Here is a 16,943-nt window from a genome sequence, read left to right as displayed (position 1 = left end):
GTGTGGTGGCTCAGGCCTGTACTCCTAGCACTTTAGGAGGCCGAGGCAGGAGGACTGCTTGAGTTCAAGGCAGGAGTTTGAGACCAGCCTGGGCAACATAGCAAGACCCCATCTCTACAAAAAAAAAATTTAAAACTTAGCCAGGCGTGGTCATTGCATGCCTCTAGTTGCAGCTATTCAGGAGGCTGAGGTGGTAGGACTGCTTAAGCCCAGGAGGTTGAGGCGGTGGGCTGTGATTGCACCACTGCACTCCAGCCTAGGTGACAGAGCAAAACTCTGTCTCAAAAATAAATAAATAAATAAAATTTATAAAATAAAGAAGTAATATCAGTCATTCTCAAACTCTTCCAAAAAACTGAAGAAGAAGGCATACTTCCAAACTCTTTTTTTTTTTTGAGACAGAGTCTCGCTCTGTCACTCAGGCTGGAGTGCAGTGGCGCAATCTCAGCTCACTGCAATCTTCGCCTCCTGGATTCAAGCAATTCTCCTGCCTCAGCCTCCTGAGTAGCTGGGATTACAGGTGCACGCCACCATGCCCGGCTAATTTTTGTATTTTTAGTAGAGATGGGGTTTCACCATGTTGGTCAGGCTGGTCTCAAACTCCTGACCTTGTGATCCACCTGCCTTGGCCTCCCAAAGTGCTGGGATTACAGGCATGAGCCACGGCGCCCAGCCCCAAACTCTTTATGAGGCCAGCTTTACCCTGATACCAAAGCCAGACAATGACACTAGAGGAAAAGAAAATTACAGGCCAATATCCCTGATGAACAGAGAAGCAAAAATCCTCAACAAAGTACTGGAAACCATATTTAACAGTACATTAAATGGATCATTTACTATGATCGAGTAGGATTTATCACAAGGATGCAAGGTTGGTTCAACACATGCAAATTAGCAGAATGAAGGACAAAAACCATATGTCAATAGATGCAGAAAAAGCATTTGGCAAAATTCAACATCCCTTCATGATAAAAACTCAAAAAACTAGATATAGGAGAAATGTACCTCATCATAATAAATACCATATATAACAAACCCACAGCTACCATCATACTCAATGGTAAAAAGTTGAAAGCCTTTCCTTTAAGATGAGGAACTCTATTCTACAGGATACTAGAAGTTCCAGCCAGAGGAATAAGTCAAGAGAAAGAAATAAAAGGCACCCAAATTGGACAGGAAGAAGTAAAATTGTTCCCATTTGCAGACGACACAATCTTATATATAGAAAATACTAAAGACTCCACCAAAAAACTGTTAGAACAAGCCTGGGTGCAGTGGCTCATGCCTGTAATCCCAGCACTTTGGGAGGCCGGGGCAGGCAGATGGCTTGAGGCCAGGAGTTCGAGACCACCCTGGCCAACATGGTGAAACCCCATCTCTACTAAAAAATATAAAACTTAGCCAGGCATGGTGGCACATGCCTATAGTCCCAGCTACTCGGGAGGCTGAGGCATGAGAATTGCTTGAACCCAGGAGACGGGGGTGCAGTGAGCTGAGAACATGCCACTGCACTCCCGCTTGGGCAATACAGTGAGACTCTGTCTCCAAAAAAAAAAAAAAAGAAAGAAAGAAAAAAGAAAACCGTTAGAACAAATAAATTCAGTAAAGTTACAGGATACAAAATCAACATACAAAAATCAGTAGCACTTCTATACACTAACAACAAACTATCTGAAAAAGAAATCAAGAAAGCAATCCCATTTACAATAGCTACAGAAAAAAAGTAAAATACTTAGGAATAACCGGGCGCAGTGGCTCACGCCTGTAATCCCAGTACTTTGGGAGGCCAAGGCGGGTGGATCACCTGAGGTCAGGGGTTTGAAGCCAGGCTGGCCAACATGGCGAAACCCCATCTCTACTAAAAATACAAAATTAGCAGGGTGTGGTGGCACACATCTGTAATCCCAGCTACTCGGGAGGCTGAGGCAGGAGAATCGTTTGAAACTGGGAGGCGGAGGTTGCAGTGAAATGAGATCGCGCCACTGCATACTCCAGCCTGGGCAACAAGAGCGAAACTCCATCTCAAAACAAAAACAAAAACAAAAACAAAACAACAAAAAACAAACTTAGGAATAAATTTAACCAAGGAGGTAAAAGACGTGTACCCTGAAAACAGTAAGACATTGATGAATGAAACTGAAGATGATACAAATACATGGAAAGATACCCTGTGGTCATGAATTGGAAAAATTAGTATTGTTTAAATGTCCATACTACTCAAAGTGATCTACAGATTTAATGCAATCTCTATAAAAGTTCCATGTCATTTTTTACAGAAAAATACTAAAATTTGTATAAACCACAAAAGACACCAAATAGCCAAAGTAATCTGGAGCAAAAAGAACAAAGCTGGTAATCCCAGCACTTTGGGAGGCTGAAGTGAAAGGACTGCTCGAATCTAGGAGTTTGAGACCAGCCTGGACAACATAGTGAGACCCTTGTCTCCACAAAAAAATTAAAAATCAGCTGGGTGTGGTGGTGTGCACCTGTAGTCCTACATACTTGGGAGGCTGAGATGGGAGGACTGCTTGAGCCCGAGAGTTCGAGGTTGTAGTGAGCTACGATCACACCACTGCGCTGCAGCCTGGGTTACAGAGTGAGACCCTGCCTCAAAAAAAAAAAAGGCATTCAGACAGGAAAGAAAAAAGTGAAACTATCTCTATTTAGAGATAACATGATCTTGTATATTTAAAAATCCCAAGGAATCCACCAAAAAACTATTTGAACTAATAAACAAGTTCAGCAATGTCATATGACAGAGGATCAATAAACAAAAATCTATTGTATTTCTATGCACTAGCAATGAACAATCAAAAAATGAAATTAAGGGCTGGGTGCAGTGGCTCATGCCTATAATCCCAGCACTTTGGGAGGCTGAGGTCGGGTGGATTACTTGAGGCCAGGAGTTCGAGACCAGCCTGGCCAACATGGCAAAACCCCATGGCTACTAAAAATACAAAAATTAGCTGGGTGTGGTAGTATGCACCTGTAGTCCCAGCTGCTTGGGAGGCTGAGGCACAAGAATTGCTTGAACCCGGGAGGCGGAGGTTGCAGTGAGCTGAGATCACGCCACTGCACTCCAGCCTGGGTGACAGAGTGGGACTCTGTCTCAAAAAAAAAAAAAAAAATTAAGAAAAAATTTGAAGGCCAGGCACAGTGGCTCACGCCTGTAATCCTAGCACTTTGGGAGGCCGAGGTGGGCAGATCATGAGGTCAGGAGTTTGAGACCAGCCTGGCTAACATGGTGCAACCCCGTCTCTACTAAAAATACAAAAAATTAGCTGGGTGTAGTGGCGGGTGCCTGTAATCCCAGCTACTCTGGAGGCTGAGGCAGGAGAATCGCTTGAACCCGGGAGGCGGAGGTTGCAATGAGCCGAGAGCGCCCCACTGTACTCCAGCCTGGGTGGCAGAGTGAGACTCCGTCTCAAAAAAAAGAAAAAAAGAAAAAGTCCAGCTAGGTGCAGTGGTTCACACCTGTAATCCCATGAGTTCAAGGCTGCTGTGGGCTATGATGGAGCCATTGCACTCTAGTTTGAGCAACAGAGCAAGACCTTGTCTCTAGAAAACAAACCCCTGACTCTGAGATAAAAGCATGAGGAAATTAAAAATTATTTTAATTTAAAAATTTTTTAAAATTAAAAAAATCCCATTTTAAAGTAGTATCAAAAAGAATAAAATGCCTAGGAATAAATTTAACAAAGGAACTGCAAGACTTGTACACTGAAAACTATAAAACACTCCTGAAAGAAATTAAAGATCTAAATAAATCCCAAGTTCACAGACTAGAAGACAATATTGTTAAATGGCAATACTCCCCAAGTTGATATATAGATTCAACATAATCTCTATGAGAATTTCAGCTGTTTTTTTTTTTAAAGAAATTGATAAGCTGCTGAGTTTGGTAGATCATGCCTGTAATCCTAGCACTTTGGGAGGACGAGGCAGGAGGATTGTTTGAAGCCAGGAGTTTGATATCAGCCTGGGCTACAAAGCAAGACCCTGTCTCTACAAAAAAAAAAAAAGCAAAGAGGATCACTTGAGCCCAGGAGTTCAAGGCTGCAGTGAAGTATGATCACACCATTGCACTCCAGCCTGGGCAACAGAGAAAGATCCTATCTGTAAAAGAAAAAAAAAAGAAAGAAATTGGAAAGCTGATCCTAAAATTCGTATGAAAATGCAAGGATAGCCAAAACAATCTTGAAAAAGAACAAAGTTGGAAGACTCTCACTTCTTGACTTCAAAACTTACTACAACTACAGTAATTAAGACAGTGTGGTCTAGCATAGTGACAGACCTGCAAATCAATGGAATAGAATTAAGAGTCCAGAAGTTAACCTTTATGTTTATGTTTTATGGTCAATTATTTTTTTCAGAGATGGGGTGTCACTATGTTGCCCAGATTGGCCCTGAACTCCTGGGCTAAAGTGATCCTCCTGCTTCAGCCTCTCTAGTAGCTGGGACTACAGATGGGTGTCACTATGCCTGGTCTATGACAAGGTCACCAAGACAATCCAATGGTAAAAAGAATATTTTTCAACAAAAGGTGCTCAGAAAACTAGATATCCATGTCAGAAGAATAAACCTGTACCCCTACTCTCACACTATACACAAATATTAACTCAAAATGGGCTGGGTACAGTATGTCTGTAATCCCAGCACTTTGGGAGGCTGAGGTGAGAGGATCACTTGAGCCCAGGAGTTCGAGACCAGCATGGGCAATACACAGAGACCTCATCTCTACAAAAAATACAAAAATTAGCTGGGTGTGATGGCTCACACTTGCAGTGTCAGCTACTCAGGAGGCTGAGGTGGGGGGATCACTTGAGCCTAAGAGGTCACGGCTGCAGTGAGCTGTGATCGTGCCACTGCACTCCAGCCTGGGTGACAGAACGAGACCCTGTCATGAAACAAAAATAACTCAAAATGGATCACTGTCCTAAATGTAAGAGCTAAAATGATAAAATTCCTAGAAGAAAACATTGGAATAAATCTTTGTCACCCTGAGTTAGGCGATGATTTATTGGATATAACACCAAATGCCCAAGTGACAACAAAATAGGTAAGCTGGACATCACTGAAATTAAAACGTACTGTACATCAAAAGATACCATCAATAAAATGAAAAGAACCCACAGAATGGGAGAAAATATTTATAATTCATATTATCTGACAAAGGACTTATATCCAGATACATAAAGAAGTCCTGGCCAGGTGCAGTGGCTCATGCCTGTAATCCTAGCACTTTGGGAGGCCGAGGCAGGTGGACTGCCTGAGCTCAGGAGTTCGAGATCAGCCTGGGCAACACAGTGAAACCCCATCTCTACTAAAATACGAAAAAAAAAAAAAAAATTAACCAGGTATGTCGTCGTGTGCCTGTAGTCCCAGCTATTTAGGAGGCTGAGGCAGGAGAATTGCTTGAACCCAGGAGGCGGAGGTTGAAGTAAGCCAAGATCACACAGCACTGCACTCCACCCCGGATGACAGAGTGAGACTCCGTCTCCAAAAAAAAAAAAAGAAGTCCTGCAACTCAATAATAAAAAGACACATAATCCAATTAAAAATGGGCTAAGAATTTGAATAGACATTTCTCCAAAGATATACAAGCATATAAAAGGACATTCAATATCATGAGTTATTAGGGAAATGAAAATCAGAACTACAATGAGACACCACTTTCATACTCACTAGGATGGCTATAATAAAAAAGACAAACGAAAAGTGTTGATGAGGATATGGAGAAACTGGAACCTTCATACACTGCTGATAGGACTGTAAAATGGCATAGCCACTTTTGCAAACAGTTTGATAGCTCCTCAAAACATAAGGCGGGGCACCACGGCTCATACCTATCATCTCAGCACTTTGGGAGGCCGAGGAGGGCAGATCTCTTGAGCCCAGGAGTTCAAGACCAGCCTGGGCAACATGGCAAAACCCCATCTCTACAAAAAATACAAAAATTAGCCAGGTGTGTTGGCACATGCCCATGGTCCCAGCCACTCAGGAGGCTGAAGGGGGAGGATCACTTGAGCCCAGGAGGTGGAGGTTGCAGTGAGCCAAGATTGGGACACTGCATTCCAGTCTGGGTGACAGAGTGAGACCCTGTCTCAAAAAGAAAAAAAAAAAGTTAAACATAGAGCCACCATATGACAGCAATTCCACTCCACGTTCAGAGAAATACTAGTCATATTGGCCAACATGAAAGCAACTGAACTGACCAACTGAGGAACGGAGGTAGATCCATACGACAGAATATTATTTGACAATAGGAAGGAATGATACATGCAACAGCATGGATGGACCTCAAAACATTATGCTCAGCGAAAGAAGCCAGCCAGCAAGACCAGTATCTTGTACGATCTAATTTATATGGAATATCTAGAATAGACAAATCTCTAGATACAGAAAGTATATTAGTGGGTGGCTAGGACTGGGGAGAAGACTAATGGGAAGTGACTGCTAATGAGTATGAAGCTTCTTTGGTGGGGGTGGGGGGGTGAAAATGTTCTAAAATTGATCATGTTTGGGAGGCCGAGGCGGGTGGATCACTTGAGGTCAGGAGTTTGAGACCACCCTGGCCAACATGGCAAAACCCCGTCTCTACTAAAAATACAAAAATTAGTCAGGCATGGTGGTGTGCACCTGTAATCCCAGTTACTCAGGAGGCTGAGGCAGGAGAATCACTTGAACCTGGGAGACAGAAGTTGCAGTGAGCCGAGATTGTACCACTGCACTCCAGCTTGGGTGACAGAGCGAGAGTCTGTCTCAAAAAATAAAGATAAATAAATAAAACTACTGAACAGTATACTTTTATTTATTTATAATAATATTTATTATTATTTTAACAGTACCCTTTAAAAGGGTGAATTTACTCAGAAAGTTGAGGCCAGAGGATCACTTGAGCCCAGGAGTTCAAGTCCAGCCTAGGCAATACAGTAAGACCCTGTCTCAAAAATAAATAAATAAAAGGTGAATTAGATGGTATGCGACATGCATCTCAATGAAGTTGCAACGAAAAGATGGAAGAAGTAATAGAATGTCTGTGTGCTAATAAGAATGATCTTGTAGAGAGAGGGGAAAACTGGTGGAACCATGTCCTCAAGTAGGTGAGAGAGGATGGGATGGAGTGCCAAAGGGGAGAGACTGGATTTTGATGACAGTAGGAGCACCTTATGTAGTACAGAGAAGAAGGCAGAGTATGTGGATACAGATGCTGTGTGGTGGTTGGATGTGGTGGTGGGAATCTGCAGATGTTTTATTCCAATGGTTTTCATTTTTTCAGTCAAGTAGGAAGCCTGAGTGTAAGGACAGGGGAGGAAATGTTGAGGATTTCAGGAGAGAAGTAGGAAACAATCATCATCTAGGAGGGTAGGACAGGAAATGCAATGGAGCAAGTAGAGAGCTGGATTTAACCGGGCTGAGGCAGTGCCCAGTAAAGCGGATGGTAAGTACGCTGAAGTGGCAGAGGGTGAAGGGAAGTGAGACTGTCCGCCCAGGAATGATTGTAACAGTGGGTCACGGAATCTAAGCTGATTAAAGGAGGGACATGGGAGCATGGGGGAAGCGAAAGGGAGTGAAAATGTTCAGTCCCAGTGGGATTGAGGGATTGCTGGAGTTGGAGTACTAGTAGGTGTGAGCTAGAAAAATAGGAGGTACTGGCTAGAGAACAGGATGCCTGAAACTGAGAATATGAAAATAATGCAGTCACAGGTACTGACAAGGACAAGGGTCAGGCTTGGCACAGTGGGTCACACCCGTAATCCCAGCACTTTGGGAGGCCCAGGTGGGTAGATCACTTGAGGTCAGGAGTTCGAGACCAGCCTGGCCAACATGGTGAAACGCTGTCTCTACAAAAATTAGCTGAGCGTGGTGGCAGGTGCCTGTAATCTCAGCTACTCTGGAGGCTGAGGCAGGAAAATCACTTGAACCCAGGAGGCGGAGGCTGCAGTGAGCTGAGATCGCACCACTGCACTCCAGCCTGGGTGACAGAGTAAGACTCTGTCTCAAAAAAAAAAAAAAAAAAAACCACAAGGGTCAGACTATTGGAGTAGGTAGCTGAGGTGGTGTTAAAAGGCAGGATCATTGTAGGGTGGCAAATCACAGAACTGATAGATGAAAATATTGGAAGGATCAGCTACAAAGATATTAAAATCACCAAGAATTAGGACTGGACCAGTGTTAAAGAGAATGACAGTGAGATCATAGCTAAATTCATTTAGAAATGGTAATGATGGGCAGATATGGGTGTATGTCTGTATATGATGATACAGAGTGGTAGCTGATGGTATATTCTGATGATATGAGATCTACAACAAGGTTGTTGATATTTATATAATCCCAACATATTTCATGAAGGAAAAAAGGGGAACTATAGTGGAAAAACCTGACAGACACCACCTTAAACAAGGACTCAAAGTCAACAAAACCGGTATCAGGACAAAATGACATCACATGCCTCCTGATAGGAAGCACTGAAGACATAACTTCTCTTCTGCGGTATTCTCACCAAAATTACATAACTTGAATATAATCACAGTGAAACTTGAGACAAACCCAAATTCTATGAAATAACTGTCCAGGAGTCTTCTAAATGATCAAAATCATAAAAGACAAAGAAAGACTCAAGAACTGTTCCATATTGGAAGAGCCTAAGGAGGCATAACTAAATGTAATGTGGGAGCCTAAACTGAATCCTTGAAAAGAAAAGTGGCACTAGGGAAAAACTGATGTAATCTAAATAAACCCTGTAGTTTCGTTAAGAGTACAGGCAATACCTCATTTTATTGTGCTGCACTTTACTGCACTTCACAGATACTGTGTCTTTTACTAATTGAAGGTTTGTGGCAAAGTTGTATTGAGTAAATCTATCAGTGCCATTTTTTCAACAGTATGTGCTCACTTAGTGTCTCTGTCTTACATTTTGGTAATTTTCACATTTCAAACCTTTTCTTATATCTGTTATGGTGATCTGTGATCAGTGATCTTTTTTTTTTTTTTTTTTTTGAGACAGGGTTTCACTCCTGTCACCCAGGCTGGAGTGCAGTGGTGTGATCTCAGCTCACTGCAGCCTTTGCCTCCTGGGCTCAAGCGATTCTCCTGCCTCAGCCTCCCTGAGTAGCTGGGACTAGCGGCGCACGCCACAGCACCCAGCTTAATTTTTGTATTTTTTGTAGAGATGGAGTTTCACCATCTTGCCCACGCTGGTCTTGAACTCCTGAGGTCAAGCAATCCACCCACCTCGGCCTCCCAAAGTGCTGGGATTACAGGCGTGAGCTACCGCACCCTGCCTAGATCAGTGATCTTTGGTGTAACTATTTGTAATTGTTTTAGGGCACCATGAACTGCACCCATGTAAGATGGCAAACTGAACTGACAAATATGTATGTTCTGACTGCTCGACTGACTGGCTATTCCTCTGTCTCTCTCCCTCTCCTCGGGCCTCCCTATCCAAGACATAACAAATTGAAATTAGGTCAATTAATAACCCCACAATGGCTTCTAAGTATTCGAGTGAAAGGAAGTGTCTCAACATCTATCACTTTATTTTTTATTTTTATTTTTTTGGAGACAGGGTCTTGCCATGTTGCCCAGGCTGGTCTCAAACTCCTCGGCTCACACAATCCTCCAGCCTCAGCCTCCCAAAGTGCTGGGATTACAGCCGTGAGCCATTGGGCCCGGCCTTCAACATCTCTCACTTTAAATCAAAGGCTGGAAATGATTAAGCTTTGTGAGGAAGGCACGTTGAAAGGTGAGAGAGGCCGAAGGCTAGGCTTCTTGCGCCGAACAGTTAGCCAAGTTGTGAATGCAAAGGAAAAGTTTTTGAAGGAAATTAAAAGTGCTACTCCAGTGAACACATGAGTGATAAGACAGTGAAACAGTGTTATTGTGGATATGGAGAAAGTTTGGGTGGTCTGGCTAGACAATCAAATCAGCCACAACATTTCCTTAAGCCAAAGCCTAATTCAGAGCAAGGCCCTAACTCTCTTCAATTCTATGAAGGCTGAGAAAGGTGAGGAAGCTGCAGAAGAAAAGTTGGAAGCTAGCAAAAGTCGGTTCATGAGGTTTAAGGAAAGAAGCCATCTCCGTAACATAAAAGTGCAAGGTGAAACTGCAAGTGCTGATGTAGAAGCTGCAGGAAGTTATCTAGAAAAATCTACGTAAGATAGTTGGTGAACAACAGATTTTCTTTTTTTTTCTTTTTCTTTTTGTTTTTTGAGATGGCGTTTTGCTCTTGTTGCCCAGGCTGGAATGCAGTGGTGCGATCTCGGCTCACTGCAACCTCTGCCTTTGGGTTTCAACCGATTCTCCTGCCTCAGCCTCTTGAGTAGCTGGGATTACAGGTGCCCGCCACCACGCCCAGCCAATTTTTGTACTTTTAGTAGAGACGGGGTTTCACTATGTTGGCCAGGCTGGTCTCAAACTCCTGACCTTGTGACCCACCCGCCTCTGCCTCCCAAAGTGCTGGGATTACAGGCGTGAGCCACCGCACCCGGCCAACAGATTTTCTTTTTTTTTTTTTTTTGAGACGGAGTTTCACTCTTGTTGCCCAGGCTGGAATGCAATGGCATGATCTCAGCTCACTGCAACCTCTGCCTCCCAGGTTCAAGTGATTCTCCTGCCTCAGCCTCCTGAGTAGCTGGGGTTATAGGCATGCGCCACTACGCCCAGCTAATTTTGTATTTTTAGTAGAGGCAGGGTTTCTCCATGTTGGTCAGCCTGGTCTCGAACTCCCAACCTCAGGTGATCCGCCCGCCTCAGCCTCCCAAAGTGCTGAGATTACAGGCGTGAGCCACCGCACCTGGCCAACAGATTTTCAGTGTAGCTGAAACAGCCTTATATGGGGAGAAGATGCCATCTAGGACTTTTATAGCTAGAAAGAAGTCAATGCCTGGCTTCAAAGCTTCAAAACACAGGATGACTCTCTTGTTAGAGGCTCAGGCAGCTGGTGACTTTTAACTTGAAGCCAGTGTTCATTTTACCATTCTGAAAATCCTAGGATCCTTAAGAACTATGCTAAATATACTCTGTGCTCTATAAATGGAGCAACAAAGCCTGGATGATAGCAAATCTGTTTATAGCATAGTTTATTAAATATTTTAAGCCCACTGTTGAGACCTGCTACTCAGATAAAAAGATTCCATTCAAAATATTACTGCTCATTGAAAATGCAACTGATCACCTAAGAGCTCTGATGGAGATGTACAAGGAGATTCATGCTGTTTTCATGCCTGCTAACACAACATCCATTCTGCAGCCCATGGATCAAGGAGTAATATTGACTTTCAGGTCTGATTATTTAGGAAATACATTTCATAAGGCTATAGCCGCCATAGACAGTGATTCCTCTGATGGATCTGGGAAAAGTAAATTGAAAATCTTCTGGAAAGGACTCACCATTCTAGATGCCATTAAGAACATTTGTGATTCATGGAAGGAGGTCAAAATATCAACATTAACAGGGTGTAGAAGAAGTTAACTTCAAACCTCAGGGATGACTTTCAGGGGTTTCAAGACTTCAGTAGAGGAAGCAACTGCAGAGATGGCAGAAATAACGAGAGAATCAGAATTAGAATGTGAGGCTGAAGAAGTGACTGAATTGCTGCCATCTCATGATCAAACTTTTTTTTTTTTTTTTGAGATGGAGTCTCACTCTGTTGCCCAGGCTGGAGTGCAGTGGCACGAGCTCAGCTCACTGCAACCTCCGTCTCCCAGGTTCAAGGGATTCTCCTGCCTCAGTCTCCTGAATAGCTAGGACTACAGGTGTCCGTCACCATGCCTGGCTAATTTTTCTGTATATTTAGTAGAGACAAGGTTTCACCATGCTGGCCAGGCTGGTCTCAAACTCCTGACCTTAGGCAATTCACCCGCCTTGGCTTCCCAAAGTGCTGGGATTACAGGCATAAGCCACTGTGCCAGGCCCATGATGAAACTTTAATGGAGCCTGGGCAACAAAGTGAGACCCTGTCTCCACAAAAATTTAAAAAAAAAATTGCTGGGCATGGTGGCACATGCCTGTGGTCCCAGCTACTCCGGAGGCTGAGGCAGGAGGATTACTTGAGGCCAGGAGTTTGAGACTAGCCTGGACAACACAACAAGACCCCACCTTTGCAAAATTTAAAAAATTGGCTGGGCATGGTGGCATGCACCTATAGTCCCAGCTACTTGGGAGGCTGAGGTGGGAGGATTGCTTGAGCCTGGGAGGTCGAGGCTGCAGTGAGCCGTGATCGCGCCACTACACTCTAGCCTGGGTGACAGAGCAAGACCCTGTCTCAGAAAAAAAAAGAAAAAAAGTTAGTGGATGAGGAGTTACTTCTTATGGATGAGCAAAATAGTGATTTCCTGGGATGAAATCTACTCCTGGTGAAGATGCTGTGAACACTGGAAATGACAACAAAGGATTTAGAATATTACATAAACTTAGTTAACAAAGTAGTAGCAGGGTTTGAGAGAACTGACTCCAGTTTTGAAACAAGTTCTACTGCGGGTAAAATGCTATTAAACAGCATCACATGCTACAGAGAAACCCTTTGTGAAAGGAAGAGTCAACGTGCCAAACTTCACTGATATCTTATTTTAAGAATTTGCCGCAGCCACCCCAACCAGCAACTACCACCCTGCTCAGTCAGCAACCATCAACATCGAGGTAAGACCCTCCACCAGCAAAAAATTACAACTTGCTGAAGGCTGGGATGATCTTTAGCATTTTTTAGCAATATAGTATTTTTAAATTAAGGTAAATTTTTTTTGATACAATGCTATTGTACACTTAATAGACTATGGTACAGTGTAAACATAACTTTTATATGCACTGGGAAACCAAAAAATTCATCTGACTTGCTTTATTGTGTTGGTCTGGAACTGAACCTGTGATATGCCTGTATGTACCAATGTTAATTTTCTAGTTTTGATAGTTACACTGTAATTATATAATTTATTTATTTCTTTTTTTTTTTTTTGAGACAGAGTCTCACTGTGTCACCCAGGATGGAGTGCAGTGGCATGATCTCAGCTCACTGCAACGTCTGCCTCCTGTGTTCAAGCAATTCTCCTGCCTCAGCCTCCCAAGTAGCTGGGACACAGGCACAAGCCACCACACCCAGCTAATTTTTGTATTTTTAGTAGAGACAGGGTTTCACTATGTTGCCCAGGCTGGTCTCGAACTCCCGACCTCAGGTGATCTGCCCACCTCGGCCTCCCAAAGTGCTGGGATTACAGGCGTGAGCCACTGCGCCCAGCCTGTAATTATATAATTTCTTAACATGTGGGGAATCTAAGTGAAGAATATATGAGAATTCTTGTATAATTTTTGAAGCTTTTTAAAAGTTTGAAATTATTTTAAGTTTAAAAATTCTTGGCCGGGCCTGGTGGCTCACACCTGTAATCCCAGCACTTTGGGAGGCCAAGGCGGGTGGATCACTTGAGGTTAGGAGTTCAAGACCAGCCTGGCCAACATGGTGAAACCCTGTCTCTGCTAAAAATACAAAAATTAGCCAGGCGTGGTGGTGCATGCCTGTAGTCCCAGCTACTTGGGAGGCTGAGGCAGGAGAATCACTTGAACCTGGGAGGCGGAGGCTTCAGTGAGCCAAGATTGTGCCACTGCACTCTAGCCTGGGTGACAGAGTGAGATTCTGTCTCAAAAAAAAAAAAAACCCAAAAAAACCTTAAAACAAATGAAAAAAGGGTTGTTTGAGGAGGGAGAATGTCTGGAAAGGGTAACTAGGAGCAAGCATACCCACCCTCACCCTCACCACCCAGTTTCCCGGTAAGAGGGGTATGAGAGGGCTGCCGGGAGGACAGAGTGTTCAGGGGAAAGCCAGGCTGCTACTTAAGCAGTGGTTCTCACTGAGAGGTGGGGGCTGGACAATTAAAGGGTGTTTCAGGGCATTTTTTTCTTTTTTTTGAGACGAAGTTTCGCTCTTGTTGCCCAGGCTGGCTCACTGCAACCCCTGCCTCCTGGGTTCAAGCGATTCTCCTGCCTCAGCCTTCCGAGTAGCTGGGATTACAGGCATGCGCCACCATGTAGGCCTGGCTAATTTTTGTATTATTAGTAGAGACGCGGTTTTACCATGTTGGCCAGGCTGGTCTCGAACTCCTGACCTCAGGTGATCCACCCACCTCGGCCTCCCAAAGTGCTGGGATTACAGGTGTGAGCCACAGTGCCCGACCCATTTTTTACTGCTTTTTTTTTGAGACAGGGTCTCGCTGTCACCCAGGCTGGAGTGCAGTGGTGCAATCCTGGCTCACTGTAACCTCTGCCTCCTGGGCTCAAGCAATCCTCCCATCTCAGCCTCCTAAGTAGCTGGGACCACAGGCGTGCACCACAATACCCGGCTAATTTTTGTATTTTTTGTAGAGACGGGGTTTCATCATGTTGGCCAGGCTGGTCTCGAACTCCTGGACTCAAGCGATCTGCCCACCTTGGCCTCCCAAAGTGCTGGGATTACAGGCGTGAGCCATCACACCCAGCCCTGTTTGGGGGGCATTTTTGACTGTGGCAATAATTGGAGATCATCAGTGACAACCCTAGCTATGGACCAGGGATGCTCAGCCCTCTGCAGTGTACAAGACAGCTCCACACCACAAAGAATCATACCACATTCCATACAACTTTAGAATATCTCACCAGTAATGTAGGTGAAAAACCTGTTCATTTGTTCTTTTATTCATTCAACAAACATTCATTGAGAAAGTCTACTAGGTGTCAAGCACTATTTTAGGTAATAGGAATGTATCATAGAACAAAAAAGACAAAAATCCCTGCCCTTCTGGAGCTTATAATTGAGTGGGAGAGTCAGACAATAAACAGCAAACATACTAAGCAGTTAATGCTACACTGTGAAAAAGGTGTAGAATACCATGGAACAGACAGAGCAGATGCATATTAGGGGAGAGCTGCAATTTTAAACAGGATGGTCGGGGGGGCCCTCTGAGAAAGTGACAGCTGAGTAGAGGCCTGAAGGAAGCAAGAGCCTGAGCCTTGTGGGTATTTGAGGAAAGAGCATTTCAGACACACGGAATGCAAAACCCCTGAGGCGGAAGTGTGCCTAAGGTGTTCAAGTAATAGTAAGGCGGCCAGCATGGGTAGATAGAGTGAGCAAGGGGGGAGAGTGGTGGGAGATAAGGTCAGGGAGATTAAGAGGGTCTCATCATGGATATTAATATATACTGATTTTTCCAGAAATTTAACGACCATATAAACTGAGAAACTCTTCCACATTGTTTTGTTTAGAACTTTGTGAAGAATTGTTCATTATTTAGGAAAACTGTGTCACTCTACCTGTGGCTTCTGAATCACCAATCAACACACATGTAGCTGTCACTATCATTAAGTGTAAGACCATTTCATCATGTCTTCTAGTGGAGTCATATCCCAGTCTTTGCATATATATGTACGATATATGTATAATATAATATTATATATTACTCTTCCTTTACTACTCTCTATATTACAATTAGGGCATTATATTGGTTTTCAGGGAATTATGGGTGTAGACAGACTCTATTTTCTATCCATTTCATTTTAGAATAGTGAAGCATTTCAAAATACACCTTATTAAAAAAAAAAGCAATGTTGGGTCCAACAGGTATGAGAACGACCAAAGCATAGCAAGAAAATAAAGGGAGTATTCAGAAGCCAGGATGAGAATGGAGGGAATTTTGCTGATAACTGAAGGTGAGTTCCTTAAGGCCTGGTCAAAGGATTTCAGGATGGAAATAGAAAATAGGATGTCCAGGGCTGTATGGAGACGTAACCAGGAGATCTGTGGGCTTCCTGTGGTGACTAACATTATATAGGATAAGGGGCTATTAAAAAGTGGTTTTTAATCTAAGTTGCTCCCAACTTTGGGTGTCTCTACCTGTTTAACAGAGTAGGCTGGGGAGCAAAGAGAGTTCTCTCTTCAATGACACCAGAAGCAACCCAAAGCCAGGCTCCATTTTTTACCCACAGAACAGGTCGGAGCCCCAGGCTAAGCTCATGTCCTCGGGGGTAAAACTTATTGCTATAAACTATGCACCTCTAACCTCTTTAGGGTTGAGAAAGAGACGGGTAAAAAGAGGAAAAACAGTAACAGAGAAAGACAGAAGCATCCAGAAAGATCCAATGGAGGAAGGGTCAGAGACAGAGAAAAGACAGAAACCAAGAGAGACAATATTCTTTTCAGTCAAGATAGTCATTATTTATTGAAAATTTTCTAAGGACCGGGTGCAGGGCAAAGTAATGCACATGCATTGTCTCAGGTACACATTATCAGACCCCCATTTGACAGATGAGGAAACTGAGGCCCAGGCTGGTGAAGGAGATAGCTCAAGGTTTCAGAGCTAGTTTAAACTGGTCAGGATTCAGCATCTTATGTCTACTACGTCTCAAAAAGTGGGACAGACAGAGACAGAGATGGGAGAGGGGATGCAAAGACAGACACGCACGCAGACGACCACGTGAGCGGCAGACCTGCATGGAACCGTTTCGAAAGACACTGAGGGTGGGAGGTGGGGCCGCGGAGGGCAGCAACGGGCACCGACCGCTCCGCAGGGTACTCACCTGGTTGCAGTCTGGGAGCCGCAGGAGCACTCGGCTTCCCTTTGCTACCCGCACGATCCTCCGCAACCCGCTGACCTATGGTTGAGAGGCCGCCCCAGTAAAAGCTCGCGCAGGCCCCACCCCTCGCGCGCTTCGGCCGGCCTCTTCCCGCTGCCACTCCCCCCACCGCCCCGTCTTTATGGCTTCTCACCGTACACCTCCGGCCGTCGCCGCCGCCGCCCCTGCCGCGCGCGCACAGACACGAGAGGCCTACAGCAAGATCTGAAGGATACGCTGGACGGAACCCTTCCACGGGCTGCAGCGCGAGCAGGGGCACGGGCCTACGCCGCTACCGACAGCTCCCCGGCTCCCATTGGAGGAGTGCCCTTCTGCCTTTCCAGGGATTGGCTGGGGATGGAAACATTTT

General features: G+C 44.3%; 1 protein-coding gene across 3 annotated transcripts in view; it reads right to left on the bottom strand.

Annotated features, from left to right (window-relative positions):
* Positions 1 to 16,943, bottom strand: part of KANTR (KANTR integral membrane protein) — a 33,101-nt gene extending 16,158 nt beyond the window's left edge. Inside the window, exons 1-3 of one of the 3 annotated variants that reach the window (XM_055376479.2) lie at positions 16,728 to 16,942; positions 16,538 to 16,612; positions 11,392 to 11,528 (exon numbers count right to left, since the gene is read on the bottom strand). The gene's annotated coding sequence lies outside the window, so the exon portion shown is untranslated. Of the gene's footprint in view, positions 1 to 11,391; positions 11,529 to 16,537; positions 16,613 to 16,727 lie in introns of all 3 variants that reach the window. The other 2 variants (XM_055376481.1, XM_055376480.1) reach the window with 2 other exon arrangements.

Source organism: Gorilla gorilla, chromosome X (assembly GCF_029281585.2).
Source record: "Gorilla gorilla gorilla isolate KB3781 chromosome X, NHGRI_mGorGor1-v2.1_pri, whole genome shotgun sequence".
Lineage (NCBI taxonomy): Eukaryota > Metazoa > Chordata > Mammalia > Primates > Hominidae > Gorilla > Gorilla gorilla.
Note: the sequence above shows the minus strand (reverse complement) of the source record. Positions and strands in the feature narration are given on the sequence as shown.